Source organism: Lissotriton helveticus, chromosome 11 (assembly GCF_964261635.1).
Source record: "Lissotriton helveticus chromosome 11, aLisHel1.1, whole genome shotgun sequence".
Taxonomy (NCBI): domain Eukaryota; kingdom Metazoa; phylum Chordata; class Amphibia; order Caudata; family Salamandridae; genus Lissotriton; species Lissotriton helveticus.
In genome coordinates, this window is record NC_136072.1 from 721,471,899 (window position 1) to 721,491,723 (window position 19,825).

The window sequence follows — 19,825 nt, forward strand, 5'->3', positions numbered from 1 at the left end:
GCATTCTACTTTTTAGATATACCAGCTAAGCAATTGCAACTAATTTTTAGGGTACATCTACAGTAAATGTCTGAGAGTGGTAAATCTATCATTTATCCCATTCACTGCAATGTGTGTGCACACCTCTGAATGTCAGCATTTAAAAAAATCGCTGCATTAGATTGTTTAAGCTCATGTATCTCTTGGCTTGCTTGGTACATCCAAATAAATTATGTTTTAGCACATTCAAAACACTAGATTAATGCAAATCCTGTACTACTATCTCATTGAATCCTGAAGCTACAATGAAAAATATGGAAATATTTTAATTTTTTAAAAAACATTTCCTCTATATTTTGTTACATTTCTCAAATGAACAAAAATAAGTTCTAGAGCACTACTCAGATAAATGTTACACTAAAGCTCTGGACTATGTTTGGGTTTTCCTACAGAATGTTGTCTGCACAAACAATTATATAAAGATAGCACAGATCACTAAGTTGTAGCAAAATCACTGCTTATGTTGCATTGTTCATTTGATGACAGATATCAAGCTCAGGCCTACATGAAATGCATAAAAATGTACTATCTTAGGAATGTATTCGTGCAAACCAGACCCCTCTTCGTTGAACAGAAGAACAGTCTGAACAGTTCGTTTATCATAGTTTTGGAGTTTCATTAAAAAAACATGATAATCCCATACAGTCTCTAATGCACAGGAATTTACCTCTGACGTGGCTGAACCCCGATCCGTGTTCTTCTGGGTTTCCGAGTATGGAAATACCAGACATATGTGGGTTTTCTATAGTTTGGCGTGTCCATACATGATAAACTGGGTAAAGTGCATTTTGGAAATTTAGTCACAAGTGTCATTACTGAGCTCTACAGAAACATACTACAACCAAATATGTTTCATATTTACACATTTTCGCAAAACAACTTTATGGTTTTATCCAGAATGCAGGGTTATTCAAAATACTTGTGATCCTGAAACTCAGATTGTTAACCATATTTAAAAAATACAATTGCTTTATTCACCCCAAACTATTAATCATTATAATTTTCATTATTAAGTAATGCATGGTCAATACACAGTAAAAAACATTGTAAACCACAGCTCGTTTGATGGCTCTGAGTATTGTAGGCTTTAGAACAAACTACAAACGCTATACATGTTTGAGACTGAAAGAATATAACAGACGGAAGGGGCCCTGGTTGTGCTGGAAGCTGTGTGGCTTGCTGCTGGGGCGCAGAAGTGTCTGTCTGTGCCTCGTCAAAAAGAGCCTGATGCTCATAGGGTTTTTTTTCGCACCTTCAAAAGAAATCCATGTCTGGCTCCTTGCTGGGTTACAGATGTGTCAGTGCCCCAGCAAGGAGTCAAATGCTGTTCTAACTTTGTTTTGGCCAAAACAAAATACAAAAGCCTCTGGCTCTTTGCTGGATCATAGACGTATGTGTCTGTGCCCCAGCAAGGAGCTAGACACTTGCAGTGATAGAACAGATGCAATTTACCAACATTTATTTAGACATTAGGCCAGTAACATACCTACAAACTTCTAGGATGGAAGTACTACTATATAAATCGGACAAATGAGCAACTGCCTTTAGCCTGTTGTAGTGGATGTCTTTAAAAATGTTAATAGCTTACGATGGTTTAACCTGGTTTCCGTCTTAATGTAGTTATAAATGCACCAAGATTCATTGCATTCCCGCAAATGCCATGAAGGTGCAACTCTGACCCCGTTGAACTAGTTTTTAAATCCTACACATTTTTGAGCAATCATGTATGGATGTAAAATCATATTGTGCTTTACATTTGCCCCCTACCTCTATTCACACTTGCCACATGCCCTCTAACCTCTGTCTTGAAGGGCTTTACATAGTTTGTCTCATCCTCCCACAACTGGTGGCATCTTCACTCCTGGCAAAATAAAGTTTGATGACCTGGGTTTGCAGTCATCACAGCTGGATCAACCATTTATAGCATAGACCTGGTTCCACATCCCAAGGCTGAGCAGGATCGAATGTACGTTGTGATCCGAAGTCTTTTTCCCTGCAGGAAATCACAACGCGGTTGTTACAACGACCGCATTGTGATTCCGCATACCATTACTCCGCAAGTCGGAACAACGACTTGCGGAGGGGACGCTGGATGTTGGAATAGTATAATTTACTATTCCAACTCCAGTCTGTGCGGACAATAGGAAGGTGTTGGATTTTAAATCCAACACCCCCGCCCTCCCCCCCCCAGCAAGTTGTTGTTCCGACTTGCGGAGTAATGGTATGCGGAATCACAACGCGGTCGTTGTAACAACCGCGTTGTGATTCCCTGCGGGGAAAAAGATTCAGTGTAAACGTTGTTTACCAGCAGGATCAGATGCCACAACATAGGAGTTTGCTACTACAAAAACTCAGTTACTGCTAAATGAAGGTGTCTCAGGGCCTGCTACTACAACTTGGGGCAGGGGCCTTCTCCATATATCAAATACCTGTATCTGGTATTAAGTCATAGGGATGGCACCATGTCAGAAAACCAATCAGGGTCTGCTGTTACAATATAGATCTGGCTTTGGTTATTACCATACAGAAGCAGGCCTGGTCAGAGCTTGGCTGGCTGCTTCCACGTAGAGCTGCGTCTGCTGCTACATTATAGATCTGGGTATTCTTTTACAGTGCAGAGCAGCCTCTTGTGCTACACCTTAGAATTGGGTCCTGCCACTACAACAGAGCCAGATATGATGCCATACCAAAGAGCTTAGTCCCCTACCAGTAGACAGTTCAGCGCATGCTGCTATAAATAAAGGCAGGCCCTCTGCAAGAACATATCTCAGAACCTGCTGCCATGACATAGCAATGGGACTGCTGCTAAAACACAGAAGAGCTAGATCTGCTTCTATGAAACAGAGGTGAATGCTACTGCTACAATGGTGTGGACCTTAAATATCAACCCCAGATTATCGATTAGACACAATATTGAGGACAAAATGTTGGAAAAAATATATCAATTGGTAAAGTTTAGAATTTATATACCTAACTCCACATATATGTACCTACATAGTATAAATACCTTCAGTGTATCTAGAAGTTGAGTTAGGAATAGTGGGCCTGATTACAATGGTGGTGGTCTGACCATACAACCCGACTGCCGTGTTCTGAGACTGGCTGTCGGACCCTAAGCTGTTGGATGCAGCTCCGCCAGGATCATGGATTCTGATGGGGCGGTGGTCAGAGCATCATCCCTGAATGGCAGCGGTGCCGAGGCAAACACCTTCATCAGGATTACAATAACCCTTTCCAACAGCCTTTTCATGGTGGGAATCCTGCCATGAGAAGGTTGTCGCAAAGAAATAGGGGGGTCCCCAAACAGGGCCCCTTGCCCTTTTAGACCACTGAAAAATGGCCCTGGAGGCACATGTAGTGCCCCCACTCACAACATGGTGCATGGCACACATTGCACAGACGTGCAGGAGGTGCTGCATAGCTTTGGAATGTGCTGGAGCCCTTTACCATGGCCACATCATGCCCCCGACATGTTGCTGATCACCAGCCCAGCAGTCACAATGTGATACGGCTGTCAGACCACCGCATGCTTTTCGGCAGTCTCTTGACCGTCACAATAGCGGATGACGGTCCGACCAACCAGCATTGTAATGCTGTCCAGTAATTCTATACTTCGCTCTATGCACTCATCTTTCGATATTTAGGGGCATATTACCAACAACTAGCGATAATTTTTGTCTCTAACTTGTTTAGAGACAAAAATTATCGCCGCACATCGGCGATTTTTATCGCAGATAAACCTTGCTATTAGCAAGGTTTATCGCAAATGCGATAAAAAACGGCCGCAATGCATGAATATCGCTGAAAAGTCAGCGATATTCATGCATTATCGAGCAAATGCTCTTAGCCATGTTATCCACCTCCCATTGGATAACATGGTGAAGAACTGCTCAGGGCAGGTGTTAGCTTTTGGAGATATTCGCGCTTAGCGCGAATATCTCCAAAAGTTGGTAATAGGAGATAGCGATGTTAGCGACTGTTTCCAGTCGCTAACATCTTGGCACGCCCACTTTGCATGTCATTAGTGATAAATATCACTGACATGCAAAGCGGGGCCCAAGATGGTCGCTATCTCCTATTAGCTGTCACTAACTGGTGTTAGCGACAGCTTGGTAATAGGGAGATCATTTTATCTCCGCTTTCTTGGCTTTTAAAGCCAAAAAAGCGGAGATAAACCCCTTGATAATATACCCCCTAGTTCCTTGATATTCTATCACATATAGGGGTATATTATCAAGGGGTTTATCTCCGCTTTTTTGGCTTTAAAAGCCAAGAAAGCGGAGATAAAATGATCTCCCTATTACCAAGCTGTCGCTAACACCAGTTAGTGACAGCTAATAGGAGATAGCGACCATCTTGGGCCCCGCTTTGCATGTCAGTGATATTTATCACTAATGACATGCAAAGTGGGCGTGCCAAGATGTTAGCGACTGGAAACAGTCGCTAACATCGCTATCTCCTATTACCAACTTTTGGAGATATTCGCGCTAAGCGCGAATATCTCCAAAAGCTAACACCTGCCCTGAGCAGTTCTTCACCATGTTATCCAATGGGAGGTGGATAACATGGCTAAGAGCATTTGCTCGATAATGCATGAATATCGCTGACTTTTCAGCGATATTCATGCATTGCGGCCGTTTTTTATCGCATTTGCGATACACCTTGCTAATAGCAAGGTTCATCTGCGATAAAAATCGCCGATGTGCGGCGATAATTTTTGTCTCTAAACAAGTTAGAGACAAAAATTATCGCTAGTTGTTGGTAATATGCCCCATATTTTTTTGTACCAGGATATCACGATATTCTGGGAGTCGATATTCAGCAGTGCAAACACTACAACAGAGTGCGGGGTCCAACACAACAGCACAGAGCTGAGTTTGATCTTACAACATAGAGCTGCGTCCCTACTACCACATGCAGAAGAGCTGGGTCTGTTGCAACATTAGAGAACTGGATAGACTGCTACAACCGTGCATTTGACCAAACGCTGCAGCACTGTGCTGTGCTTGCTTCTACACCATGCATGTGCTTACCATGTTTGCCTGAAAACCTCGATTCTGAATTTAGGGGTATATTATCAAGGGGGTTTATCTCCGCTTTTTTGGCTTTAAAAGCCAAGAAAGCGGAGATAAAATTATCTCCCTATTACCAAGCTGTCGCTAACATCAGTTAGCGACAGCTAATAGGAGATAGCGACCATCTTGGGCCCTGCTTTGAATGTCAGTGATATTTATCACTAATGACATGCAAAGTGGGCGTGCCAAGATGTTAGCGACTGGAAACAGTCGCTAACATCGCTATCTCCTATTACCAACTTTTGGAGATATTCGCGCTAAGCGCGAATATCTCCAAAAGCTAACACCTGCCCTGAGCAGTTCTTCACCATGTTATCCAATGGGAGGTGGATAACATGGCTAAGAGCATTAGCTCGGTAATGGATGAATATCGCTGACTTTTCAGCGATATTCATGCATTGCGGCCGTTTTTTATCGCATTTGCGATAAACCTTGCTAATAGCAAGGTTTATCTGCGATAAAAATCGCCGATGTGCGGCGATAATTTTTGTCTCTAAACAAGTTAGAGACAAAAATTATCGCTAGTTGTTGGTAATATGCCCCTTAGTTTTCATCTTCAGTGCTTGTCATGTGGTACTAGGGTTAGGAAAGTACAATATAGTCTCTCATGAATATTATTTCCTTTCTACACCACGTTATTCCAACATATAATACATGAAATGCAATTGTTCGCCCTTCGTTAAATGTGCTCCCATGCTTTAGGTTTGCAGCATCTAATTGATATTTTACCCATATCACGATGTCTGCATGCCTCTCATACACATTAACTGCATTTTCTGAAAAACATATTTTTTCGCCAAACACATGCATGTGCGCTCTTGTGATTTGAGGCAGCCAAAGCTCTAGGGTCGACTGGGTGACCTGGCAGGCAATCCGCAGGGTGCTTTCTTTTATAAATATTCTGCTTCCCCAGTAAAAATGAAAATTCGGGCTTCAGTGTTCTTAAAAAGAGCTATTAATGCTTATCATCAATTAACATGCTTAGAGAATATTAGCTAATTTGGTAAGAGATAGCGTCTAGCACCAACAGATATCAGGGGGATAATTAAACCATTGTAGGGATTAGCAAAGTAAGCGTTTTGTAGAATTGAAGAAGAATGCTTCGTTGGCATATGTTCCTCGTAATGGAAGCGCTTTGATACAATAGGGAGGTTGTCTGTTCCTTCAGCTGAGGCCCTGGGACCATCCACCCCACTGAATGTGGATTGGCCACTCTTTGCAATATCTAAACATTTGATTAAAACAACGTAATATGTCAGATGTGCTTGTTATGCTTTCAGAGCGCATTTGTATTGGAAGTTAGGGGAGAATGCGCAGCTCCAGTCCTTGTGTTGTTAGGAGGCTTTGCTCGCAGTCTGTCTGAAGTACTAAGGGGCAGATTTACTACTTCTTGCGCATCTCTGCTAATCTGCAGGGATGCGCCAGAATAGTTGCGATGCCTCTGCCCACTCATGCGCCACCACTGATGTGACGCATTTACAATGCGGCGCACCGTGGTGCACAGGTGGGCAGATGCGTGTCGCATTCCCCATCGGAAAGGTGGTGCATTGCTAGAGTTGCTTCGCAAGCGCGACACAGCTCCAGCAAGGCTCGGGCGTGCCCTGTCCCAAACATGTTGCGTCAATCCTTACGCCAGCTTCAAGCAGGCGCAGGGTTTTGGCGCAGCATGGCCTTAAAAGTGACTGAGTGAAATATTGTAGATTTCACTCAAGCACTTTTAGGAGGCATTCCTGTGCCGGAACACCCCCCCCCCCCCTGCCCCCTGCAACAGAATGCCTACATGTGGCGCAGGGCTTTACAACGTGACGCATCTCACAGATGTGTCACGTTGTAAATGCCCCACAGCATGGCACTGGCTTTGCACTGCCACTGCGTCACAAAAGTGATGCAACGGCGTCGTAAAAGAGGTGCAAGGGGCTTGTAAATTTGCCGCATAAAATATACCCATTATGCAAATCTGCTCCTCGGTACATAATCAAGTTAAGTAACACCAAACCTTCGTCTACATCCGACTCTCACAGACCAAAAGGGTATTTTAGTAGCTGAGACACGGAAGTTGATAAATCAGTGGATTTGTAAATGGCTCCTCAGTAGGGCCAAGAAAAATTATCTGCACATAGGTGCAACCTCACTAAATTCTCTATTCTTTCATTACGTGCATTTCTCATGCTTTTTCATTTCTACTCACTTATGCCAATTATACCAATTGTTACAATTTGGCCAGAAAAAGCCTAGGGAGAATCTGTAAAACTGGTTACCTGCTGTGGCTTTAGCACTGCCCTGCTTTATCAACCAGGGGCATAACTAGAACAAATAAATACCCCTCACTTTGACCAGCATCCAGAAAGGCTGTGAGCGAGACCATTTTTCCCTAAAAGGGTTATCCTTCCAAATTTTCTACATTTTCTCTTTTCATTCCCTTCTTCTAGCACTCCCTCTAATCCTCACTTTTTGTCTCTCTTCACCCTTTCCTTGTCTCCCTTCTTTTATCTTTCTCTCTTCCCTTGTCCATTTACAACCTGTCCCTCTTTCTTTTGCCTTCCCCTCCCTTTCTTTTCACCTCCCTCCTGTCTGCTCCCTTCCTATTTTCTACTTCCCATTATTCTCTCATCTCTCCCTGCGTGTCTTGCTCAATTGCTCAGTACAAATCACACATTTGACTTTCTCTTCATCTCCCATCCATCTTTCTATTCCATTTTTTCTATTCCCTTTTCTCACCTGGAACTCCCCTTCCCATTTTTCTCTTTCTCTCCATCACACTGTTCCATTTGGCCCTGTTTTCCCCTCTTATCCTACTGCTTTCCTTTATCTCTTCCCCTCTCCCCTGCCTTCTGGACAGTTTAAATAACAAAGGAGCATATGTACAAGCCCCTATCACCATGGGAACGTCACTTTTTTCGACATTCATGTGGTGACCCTTCCTGCACATAAACAATCTTTGAAAAAAAGACATTTTGTAACTTCAATGTATGCTGCATTAAACAACACACATAGAAGTGACAAAACGGCATTTAAAGAGTGTTTATGTGCAGGAAGGGGGACCTTCCTGTACATAAAATATCTTCCCCTGCACGCAGTATGGTGCAAGGGTGCTTGGGTTGGCACTACACTGCTAAGTGTAGCACCAGCGCAGGGGGAAATGCAGGGCTGCACCATATTCTTATAAAGATTGTGCAGCCCTGCGTTTCTAAAGTGGCAGAGCGTGTTGTTAAGCCAAGGAGGTTAATGACAGGCTCTGTCACTTCTGTTGTAAATATCCCCCAGCTTGTTTTGTCCAGTGTGGTACCCCCGCCATACGTTTACAAATGTGGACTAAAAATTAATGTAGTTGAATAAGAAAAGGTAAGTTAGACTAAATAATGGCATGTTTGGTATTTTTTATCCATAAGAGGGAAGGGTGATATAAATATTAAATATGGAAAATTATTCTTGACAGGTACAAATGAAGCTCTAACACTTTCTACAATGAGGTATATGCAATTCTTGTGTTATAAAACAAGTGATTGACATAGTTTCTAAAGTTCTTAAATCCTGTTAGTGAACTATCTTTTCAGTCTTATTCTCCGTTCTCCTTTTCAACTTAATAATTATTTACTTATGTATACTATTGGTGTTTAGAAAGAACAGAAATATATTTTGAGCCTAAATGAAACAGGTTAAAAGTATGTAAGTTAATCTTCTAACATGGACCAAACACTCGAGCTGATGCAAATAATTAAAGGAATAGAGGGAGAAAAAGTCATCTATGACCTTGTTCGCCATCCTGTTAAACACAATTTCTTTCAAACTTTGGTGCTGGACAATTTTCTGAGTGGGAGTGCTGCCATCAATGTTACTTTTTTTATTTTCAAAAACTTTTTCCACGAACACAAAATACAAAACTGTTTTTATAAATATGTGTGACACCTAAAAACCTTTTGAGGACAGACGTACACAAAATTATAATTAAATACACAAAATCAAGCAACCTCTTTCATACTCGTCACCTGAGACGTAACCAGACTCAATTCATGCTCACATTGACAATCAAGCCTTCAAACTCACACAGAACCAATTTGTAACATAAAAAAGAAAAATCAATATAAATGAATAAAGCCTATGTCAAACCATTGAGTTATTTTCTATTGTATGATATGCAAATTTCAAAGGGGTAAGTTTTTTTTTTTAAACAAAGTCATCCCCTGTTCCCAATGCTAAGTGTACAATTCTACTCAAAACATTATTCATACATGTTTATTTTGACATAGGATACCACAAAAAAAGGTCGACGCGTTTCGAACCGGACCCTTTGTCCGATTCGGTTCGAAACGCGTCGACCTTTTTTTGTGGTATCCTATGTCAAAATAAACATGTATGACTTATGTTTTGAGTAAAATTGTACACTTAGCATTTGGAACAGGGGATGACTTTGTTTAAAAAAAACAGACTTACCCCTTTGAAATTTGCATATCATACAATTGAAAATAACCCAATGGTTTGACATAGGCTTTATTCATTTATATTGATTTTTCTTTTTTATGTTACATGTTGGTTCTGTGTGAGTTTGAAGGCTTGATTGTAAATGTGAGCATGAATTGAGTCTGGTTACGTCTCAGGTGACGAGTATGAAAGAGGTTGCTTGATTTTGTGTATTTAATTATAATTTTGTGTACGTCTGTCCTCAAAAGGTTTTAGGTGTCACACATATTTATAAAAACAGTTTTGTATTTTGTGTTCGTGGAAAAAGTTTTTGAAAATAAAAAAATTATGATGGATTAATTCCAAACACGGCTAAAAATTCATTGTTTTTTAGCTCTTTGCAATAGTGTTTTGGTATAGTAGGACTCAGTACTGGCTTTTTGTTTTGGTTATTTAAGTATATGGACTCTGCCTTACTGAGGTGAGTCAAGGCCCTTGTTTGTTTTTTCGGTCATCAATGTTACATCACTAAACTCAGGCAGATTGTGAAAAATGCAGGTGTCACACAAAGACCAAGTGTAGAAAATGAGCCACTTCTCTTCAGCTAGAGAGTGGCATGGGTCTGGTATGTAGCTGGTGGTATGTTTAGGATCACACTGTCACACATATTGCTAAAGCATGGCTTGAAAGCACACAGTAATTTATAGACAACACATATTGAAATGGCCACTTAATAGCAAAGACATTTCACTGATAAAACTATATAGCTCAGAAATGATAATGTGTGGAATTGGGCTTCAGCAAATATTTGTCATTCATGCAACACCAAGCAATTGATTTGTTCTGATCCTATGAAAATCATTGTTTCTATCACACTTGAAATTAAAGAAAACACTGACTATTTTGTGCATTCATGGCTGCTAATACATTTTGAGCATTTGTACAGTTAATTTATCAGTATTTACATTTTGTTGTGTGTTTGAAAAAAATGACACCCTACAGCCTTGCCTTTCCTACCAGCAACATTGCCAAATGTTCTCTTTTCAAAATCCACTGGCATTGCAGTCAAAGAAAAGTAAATACCTAGCTGCATGTTCAAAGAATAAAACTCAATTGGTCAGAAATAGCCTGACATTTGACTACTGTCTTTAAATGTACATTAAACGTGACAGGATAAGATTGACATTTGAAAGCTTGTTCATTGCTCATTCTTCTTGGGAACTCGAGCATGGATGTTTTGGGCATGCTACATAATCGTCCTACTTTCCAGCGCCAATGCTATTAAAACAAAGGAAGAATTGAGCGATGCAAGCCGAGAGACTGTGTTGGCTGTCCTGTAATTTGTCTCACGGTTTCTCATGAGAGATGAGCCAGTAGAGTCTCTCTGGGGGTTGTCCTTCTCCACAGGCACTCCAAGAAGAGGAACAGGCCTGTGGACTACAACCCCTATAAACCACACTCACTGCAACAGGTGAACCCAGCAGGAACTTTCGGTCAGTGAGAAGCTCCTCTCGGCGCGAAGTTCTCTGTGGGTCAGGAGCATCCTCCACTCCCCGTCTCAAGCTTCTGGGGGGGGGGGGTGCACTGCTATCAACATTTACAGTATGACTTTAAACCTATAAGGAAAATACATTGATCGGTATCATGTGTGATTTTGACTGATGTACAATTTGCATGCAAAAGCCACCAAGCATAATTCACAAAGAGACAACATTAGATCTTAAGATTTCGTCTTTGGCAGAAAAAAAAATATTTTGCCCATACCTATGTCCCCTTTCTCCCCACGTATTTCTGGTGCCACTTAACAAGACTAAAGTGGACTGAGCGGGTTTGAAGTATGACTGCACTTGGCATCAATCAATCTTGTCTTGTGTCAAAGGGCCAAATGTACATAGTTTTGGGTTTGCGATAACCTAATAGCAAATCTTTGCAGTTCGCTATTTGGACCTCGCAAAAAGCTATGTATAAATGTATGTTTCACACATTTAGCGATTCCCAGTGGGTTGCAAATAGACCGACGTCATCATTGTTCATGAGGTAGGTTTCGGTTTGCAACCCATTGGGAATCACAGAGATCATAGGGATGGTGGCCTGCTGGGGTCAGCAGATCAGCATGTCTGAGATTGCTTTTAAATAAAGCAATGTATTTTTCTTTAAATGCATTCCATTTTCCTTAAAGGCAAATGGGACATATTTAAAAAAGAATGTAATTTTAGGAGGCAGAGGTCCTGGGACCGCTGCCTGCTCTTAAATATGTTTGGCAAACACTCACAGAGGTAAAGAGGTCCATCAGGGACCCCTTCCTGTTTGCAAATGGGTTCCAACGTACTTGAAGTAGGCAATAAAGTGCGCATTTCGGTCGCAAAACATTCCCACACCATTGCTATTTGGTATTAGGAAGGGATACCCTTAACACAGCACTTCCTAATACCGATTCTCAAAACCATTTTGCGATTCGGTAATATGTTACCCAAATGCAAAATAGAGCTTTGTATATTGAAAAAAACTTTTTTGCATTCGCTACAAAAGAAAACACTTTGTACATATGGCCCTATGTTCCTAGTTTGTCCAGAGAGACAGTATGCCTAAACCAGTGATATGAGGCAAAACAAGCTGATGAGGGAAAAATAACAGAGGAGCCGATATACTAATCTTTTACACAATACAGCAAGCAAAGTTGCTGCACTGACTGAAAGAGAGACATAAGAAATGCACCATATCAACTAAGATATGCTGCATTTCTCCTGCCTCTTGGTGCTGGTGCACAGTGTTCTGCCTAGTGCTAATGCAAGCAACTCGGCACAATAATGCAAGGGTGCATAAATTACAGACAGAATTGTTTTTGTGCAGAAAGGTAGACCTTCCTGCACAAAAACAATCCTTAAATGGCATTTTCCCCTTTCTATGATTTCTGCAAAATGCAGCACACATGGAAAGAGGAAATAATGAGAAGAAATAAAGATATATTTCTTTCTTATGCCTCACAGGGGTAGCATTTTCACACATTCCCAGGCACGCAAGTGATTGCAAATCTGTGAATTCACCAAAATTCATGGGTGGTTGCATGGGAGTGCCTATGCTCCACCTACGGATTGCCTTCACAATGTTAGGTAATGCACAGCATTGCCTGGCATTATTGTGTATTTATTAAAGCATACAAAGTGATTTTGCATGGCTTAGGTATTAACAAGAACTATTTTGCGTCAGGGCTGTACCACAAAAGCGGCACATCCCTAACGCAAAATCTTAGTAAATCTGCTCTCCAAGTGTATACCGCACATCATGACCCTGTTCTGAACAGAAACAACAAGATAGGTTTAGTCACATGAAGTATCAGATAAAAAACACAAAGGTACCAAGGGCTCAAATAGGGCCTTAAGGGACAAATGTGCTGAACATGGCTTCGAAATGCTGTAACACCCTTCCCTGGCCCTCAGTATGTTTTTATCTCCATTGGGTTCGACAGTCTCAAAGGGGAGCGCTGCAGGAACTCCTTTTTTCAGCAAGCAACACATGACTGCAGAGGTCTGCTGAAAGGAGTTACATGTAAATGCTCCCCACCACTAAAGCATTGGCAAATACTGTCTCCCCACACCAGGCTATATGTACTGAATGGCAGGTGGAGGCTGGGGATTTTAATGCAACAGGAGTACAGTCTTTTTACCTGCACCACCATTCGGGGAATTCATAATGGAAGTGGTCCTCTTCCTCTGTACAGCTTCAACCAGCTCTCTATAACCGGGTCTTTGCGGTCTCGCATGTGCGGGATACCTTTGTGTGGTTCTTCTGTGTTTGACAAGGATGGCATTTGTCTGGACAATGTGTGAATGGCTGTACAAGATGTTAATGTCCTTTCAAGTTGTTATGTGTCCATGGTGGATGTGATCACCTGTCTGTCCCTTGTTCCACTCCCAGACATCGGAGTGACTTGGTGTGGAGCCGGTGACACTTCATATCTAACATTTGAAAGCCACATTCGCTTGCGCACGTAGAAATCCACGCCTCCTTTTACTGCCTCTTGCTTCCTGTCACATGGCCAACCACTCTCTGTCACTACTGGTCTAGATGAAAGCAACAAAATGAACAGGACCGTTCCTGACTTGCATGATTAGCAACTACGTGCTTCACCAGAGCACACAAAAACTCTTTTAACTGAAAAATAAATGCATTTGGTTGAATTTCTGTTTGTGTCATCACATAAGGCTAGGTAAAGATCCAGATGAGTCACTAACGCACTGGTAATAGATGCTACAGTACTGTGCTGCCACGGCTCTGGATATAGTGGCCAAAGGAATGGGCTCAGTGGCACATTGTGGAGGGGGACTGTCCCTACACTGCAAGGAAGAGGGGCACAAGAAACAACTGACTGAAGAGCTGCATGGAGTTACCTCCCTGGGCCGAGTTGCCCAAGAGCCACAACTTCCTTGCAGCCCAGCTAGCTAAAAACTATCAAAGCATATAAAGATAATCTGAGGGGTTAAGAAGCTGAACAGATGCTTTTCTTAGTGATGACCCTGCATCATTTCCAACCTGCTCGAACCTTTATATTTCCTGGCTCTCCCGCGAATCCATTCACTTTGGAACATTGAGATTCTTCCTCTTCATTCGTGATATCAGAGTATTATTCAATTTACTTTGGTTCATATTGTTCATTCTGAACCTACTTCAACCATCTCTTTAGCTTGTTACCTAGCCCTAAGTCCAAGCTGGGACTGATCAATCCTTCAGGACAATGGGTCCCTCTGCAGTTTAGAAGGCCTGACAGCAACCAGCATATTTCAAAATACGGACCCCGCCACTGTACTCGAGTGTCTAGAAAGAAAAGATTTGTTTCACTGCAAGTAAATCCCTTCTGTTTACTTTTCATATACTGCGAGTAGATCTCTTCTGCCTACCCTTCACACAAGCATTAGAGAACCTGCCTCTCCTTCGGACTCATCCACTCAGGGATATATACTAAGGCCAAAGTTTCACCAGCGAACCCCTTTGCTACCAATCAAGCTTAGACGAACCTGCTACTTCTTCCGTGTGACCCTTACTAGGTTTTATCACAATAGAAGTTTTGCCAGCGAACTCTTTGCTATCATTTATTCATACATTCATACAGAAAACCCTAATTATTGCTTCCAGTTCTGCCCAACCATGCACTAAATTTTCCTCGAGCCACTGACCTCACTGCGATGTGGCTTTCCTTTACCACCAGCTATTCTGCCTCCGGGGATTCCAGACAAACATATAACAATCACAAACGGGTTTTGTTAATTCATGGATCAATATAGCAGCATCTCGGAGAAAATTTTAAAACATTTCAAACAATTTTTAAAACAATTTTCATTTTATCGATCGATTCTTATTTAGCAGCAATTTTAATTTTCACAGTTAGCAGCAAATTACCTACCTACCTATCTTAACTAATCCCTAAAATCCTCTGCTACCAGAAAAATACTGATAGAGCGCGCAGGTCACCGACTAATATTTTACCATATACGCACTTGGGCCCATAATTCAGTTTACCATATTTTCTTAATCGGGTAACCTACACTCTACTACCAGTAATTTCTTAATCTTAAATGATTCCTATACCATTGACTTACCAATCCTTGTCACTGGTACCTATGACCACAATGGATCAGGGAGCTAGCTGTAAAGATAAGCAGTCAATAATACAATAACATTTGCACTCATGTAATGACCACAGACTCTGGAAGTTTTGAAAACCTTTATCTAATCTTCATCAAGGGTTGTGAGCCAAAGGTTTACAGCAAGCAAGCTATCAATAATCAGAATCATGAAAAGCGTATAACTATGTAAAAGATATATGATACCAACCATTTAAAAGTCTAAAGGGAAGGTAAGAACAGTGAACATGCTATACCGAAAACGTTTCTAAAGGACGGGGTAGATAAGGGACATGCTAAAAGGTCACAGTTTATTCGCTTTAAGGGAAAGAGGTAAGAAAAGGGAACATGAAATGGTAATGACGAAACTGAGTTATTATGTAGCTATAGGAAGGTTAAGAAAAAATAACACGCTAATAATTTAGAGCAATCACTTTGTTCGGCTAAAGGAGGGTAAAGTAAAGGAACATCTGAATTTTATGAACAGTTCTTTATCTAAAGTTCTAAAGGATAGGAGAAAAACGGGTCATGCTTAAATAGCAAGAATCACGATTTTATTAATGTCTCTAGGAGAAAAAGAACATATGCAGTTATGACTCTAGCAAGGTAAGGAAAAGACGCAAGTGTGTTTTCCCTCACAGATTTATATTTACCTAGAACGGTGTGAGACCAACCCTGGCCATGGGTCAGTTAAGGACAGAAGAACCCCAAGGAATGCAGTTGCCAGTAGGCCAGCAGGTGCAGTATGGAAACCAAGACAGGAAAACCAAATGTGGATCAGAACCGGACGACCAAAGTCGAGACCAGCACCCGCAGTTCAGTTGCAACACCTGCGCTACACCCTCTCTGCAGCTATCAGTCAGAACCCCGAATGGGTTATCGAATTCCCCAGCAAAGTGCCTCGCCAGCACTTCAGGTCCCCAAAACCCCAATTGGGTCAGTGAGTCCTCTGACAGAGTGCTTCGCAGCACCTCTGTTCTTGATAAGCTATTGAGTGGGTTGGGTCAGTGACAGGTCAGCTATTCGGACAAGTCGGACAATTTCTCTAGCTAAACCTTGGCTAGTTATACTAATTTTCAGGTCAGTGTACCACCCCCCCCAATGTTGCAAGTGTAAGGATCCCCAATTTTGATTGGGCAGAGGAAAAGGACAGGTCATCACACCACCCTAAATTTGACATTTCTCAGGCTCCTCATTTGAATATCTCACCCGCCCCTTGAATTCTAGGTTCTCATGACATATGCCTTACACATAACATTGGTGAATTCATTAATTTATACATTGTACTTAATTTAGTACAGTTCAGCTTCTTCGACTAGGTGAGAGTTTTCTTCCCAGGCGCATCTTGGCTTGGGCTGCCATCTGGCTTTAATTCAAAGGTCAATGCTGTGGAGACTCGCAGATCTCGCGCAGACTCAGTTTCAAGTAAGATGGAGTGCAGCAAGGGACAACAGGCCATATTTCGTAATGTACCATGAAATGGAAAAGAAACAGTTTTAGAACACGGAAAAAATGAATACACTGTATACCATGAACTTCTACTCTATACCCATTACTTTATAATAAACTATAGCATTAGGGTTATGCAGAATGAACCGCTTAGCAAAAGCAGCAATGCAAGCTTCTGGCATGTGAAAACACAAGTGCTCTAGTGCGCAAGTGCAAACAGTTTCGCTCCAGAACAGCGAGTACGTCACGTCACATGAGTATGACCGACGCATGCGCAGTAGAAATTCCCGCGTAGCAGCAGCCATTTTTAGGTCGCAAGCGTATTAGGATTAGTAAACACATAAGCAAGCTTCTCTCGGATACCCAAATGTCGGTAAAAGGGGTAAATTAATAAGACAAACATATTGATTAGTAAATTAACGTTATTTGAGGTTCATGAATACAAGCAAGTCGCTTTACGTGCGAATCCTTGCTCCATCAGAACCAAGAACCTAAAACACCTAGGTCGGAGAACAAAACATATAACAATCAAAAGAAATGTTATATTTCTGTCTGGCACCTTTCATATTAAGTAGTTTTGTTTGCAAACAATATAGTAAAACACAAACAGTAAATAACATTGAGCCTAATGCTATTTAATCATATAGCGCCTAGCCTATGAATTCTGTTTGCATATTAGGGGTTATATTCCAGTGCCAGAAGGTGATAGCACCAATTGATTTTTTGAGTACATATTAAAGTTAACTGCTCATGTCCAATATTTGTTAGTAAAAGTCCTATTTTGTTTTTACTTTTCCCACTTTCTGAAAGATTAGTTTAGTGTTTATTAATTACTATTCCTTACTGCTCACTTGTTCACATCTCCAAGCGGCACGGCCCCCCTTCTTACCCTCTGAAGCTCTACATGAAGACCTAGCATCTTTCTTCAAGATACCTGAGGAAATAGATTCCTTCAGACCCAATGGTCTCTACCTTGAAGACGAACTTGCTCTGCCTCAAAATATGAATATTAACATGCCTTATTGCATATCTTTTTTCGAGGTCCCAACAACTCTAAGCTTTCTTTAATTGGGATCTCCTGACTCCCGGCTATTCTCAAATTGCTAACCCCAGCAGTTACACCAAATCTTTACTACGCCAGGGATACATCCTTAGATTTAGGACGTGTTTTGTATTTCTACAAAAAAGGTATCGAAAGCGGCCTTAACTCACAGAACTTTTTAAAATATAAATCCATCATATTCCAGATCTTTACTAAAATTACGGTGTACGTCCCATCCAGATGTCTTGTAAACAACTTGAAAATAATGACTTTTAGTTTAGATCGCAGACTAGACATAGCACTGATGCTGCTTTGGTTGTAGCTCTTTACTCCTCCATAACACTAGGGACCAGTGGCGCTCGCAGAGGGAATGCTGCGGGGCGGTGGGGCGGGGGAGAGCAGGGTGGGGGTGTAGTGACCCGGACATACGACAAACAGGAGTAAAGTAAATAATTAATTTAATAAAACTATTTACCTTGCGATTGCTGCATCGCCAACTCGTATGTCTGAGTCCACTACCCCACCACCCTACCCCTCCCCGCCCAACCACCCCGCAGCACTCCCTCTGCAAGCCGCCATTGCTAGGGACCTTGATTCACTTGTAGGCTTTCTGTTGCTTGACCGCTCTGTAGCCTTTGACACTGTTGACCAAGCCATTCTCACAAACCTTGTCAGAAAGGTCAAATTAGCTGGCATTGCTCTGCAATGGTTTATCTCTTTTTCTTTCTAAATATAGTTTCTCTTAGCATTTCAAAACGTACAATAACAACATGGAGCTAATGTGCTGTGTCACAACAGACCGTTAAAAATCTCGGTATGCAGCTTGATAAAACACTTCTGCTCAAAGAGCACACAAATCAAGTAGCAGGTTCCTGCTTTCGGGTTATTAGACTGCTGCGGCGCGTCTTCCCGTTTCTGTCAGATTCCTACAGGAAAACTCTTGTTCAGGCCTTGGTAGTTAGTAGACTGGACTACTGTAATAGTTTGTTAATCTCAGCTAACGAGGAACAATTACAGAGATTACAGGTGGTCCAGAACACCGCAGCAAGACTAGTTCTCAACGCTCAGCCAAGGTCTGCTTCACTCCCCCTCTTGGTCAAACTTCATTGGTTGCCAATTAGGCAGCGCGTTAAATTCAAAATCTGCTGCACAATTCACAAATGTCTTTTTGGCAATGGACCCAAATACTTAAAAGAAAAATTCACTTTTTATAAACCCACTCGTTCCTTGCGTTCTAGCAGTCAGCAACTACTCCAGGTCCCAAGGATAAAAAAGGCCAGGCAGGGAGGGCGAGCCCTGTCTTATAAAGGCCCCATCCTTTGGAATTCACTGTCCCCGACCCTTAAAAATACCACTAACTTCCAATCTTTCAAGAAAATCCTAAAAACCTATCTATTTACTACTTATTAAGAAAATTATCCAAAGCTCTCTCACAGTTCAGAACCAGGTCTTTGGCTCCTTTATTAAAGCGGAAGCGCGGAGCTACCCCTTCGGGGATTGAATTCTGGCGCTATACAAGCGAAAAATAAATAAATAAATAAATATAATAGGCAATACATGGTATAACATCTCCCTCCCCACCACCCCCCACTACCCCCCCGGGCTCAGATCATCACATATAAAAGCGAATTCCATACAGTATTACATTAGTGTCATTTACTTTGGACCAATGGTCTGTATTCATGATGTGTCTTGAAAATAAAGAGAGACAGACGTTTCCCCCCCGAATTGTCCCCATAGTGTCTATACCATGGGTACTCACAAACTTTCTCTCGGGGGCCAAATTTACAGTGTGGTTTGTGGCTGAGGGCCGCACCGGTGGGGGCGGGGTCAGAGGGGGAGGGGGCGGGGCTAAAGCAAACAAAAATTGTGACCATGAGGTTAAACAGAGGTCCCTGCAGCAGACACCTTCGTCCACTGAGCCACCAGACCCAGCATACACACATCTTTCTCTCTCTCCCTCCTTCTCTCCCACTCTCCCTCTGTGTCTCCATCCCTGTCACCCACTCTCCCTCTGTGTCTCCCTCCCTGTCTCCCACTCTCCCTCTGTATCTCCCTCCCTGTCTCCCACTCTCTCTCTGTGTCTCCCTCCCAGTCTACCTCTTCCTCTGTGTCTCCCTTCCAGTCTCCCACTCTCCCTCTGTGTCTCCCTCTGTGTCTCCCACTCTCCCTCTGTGTCTCCCTCCCTGTCTCCCACTCTCCCT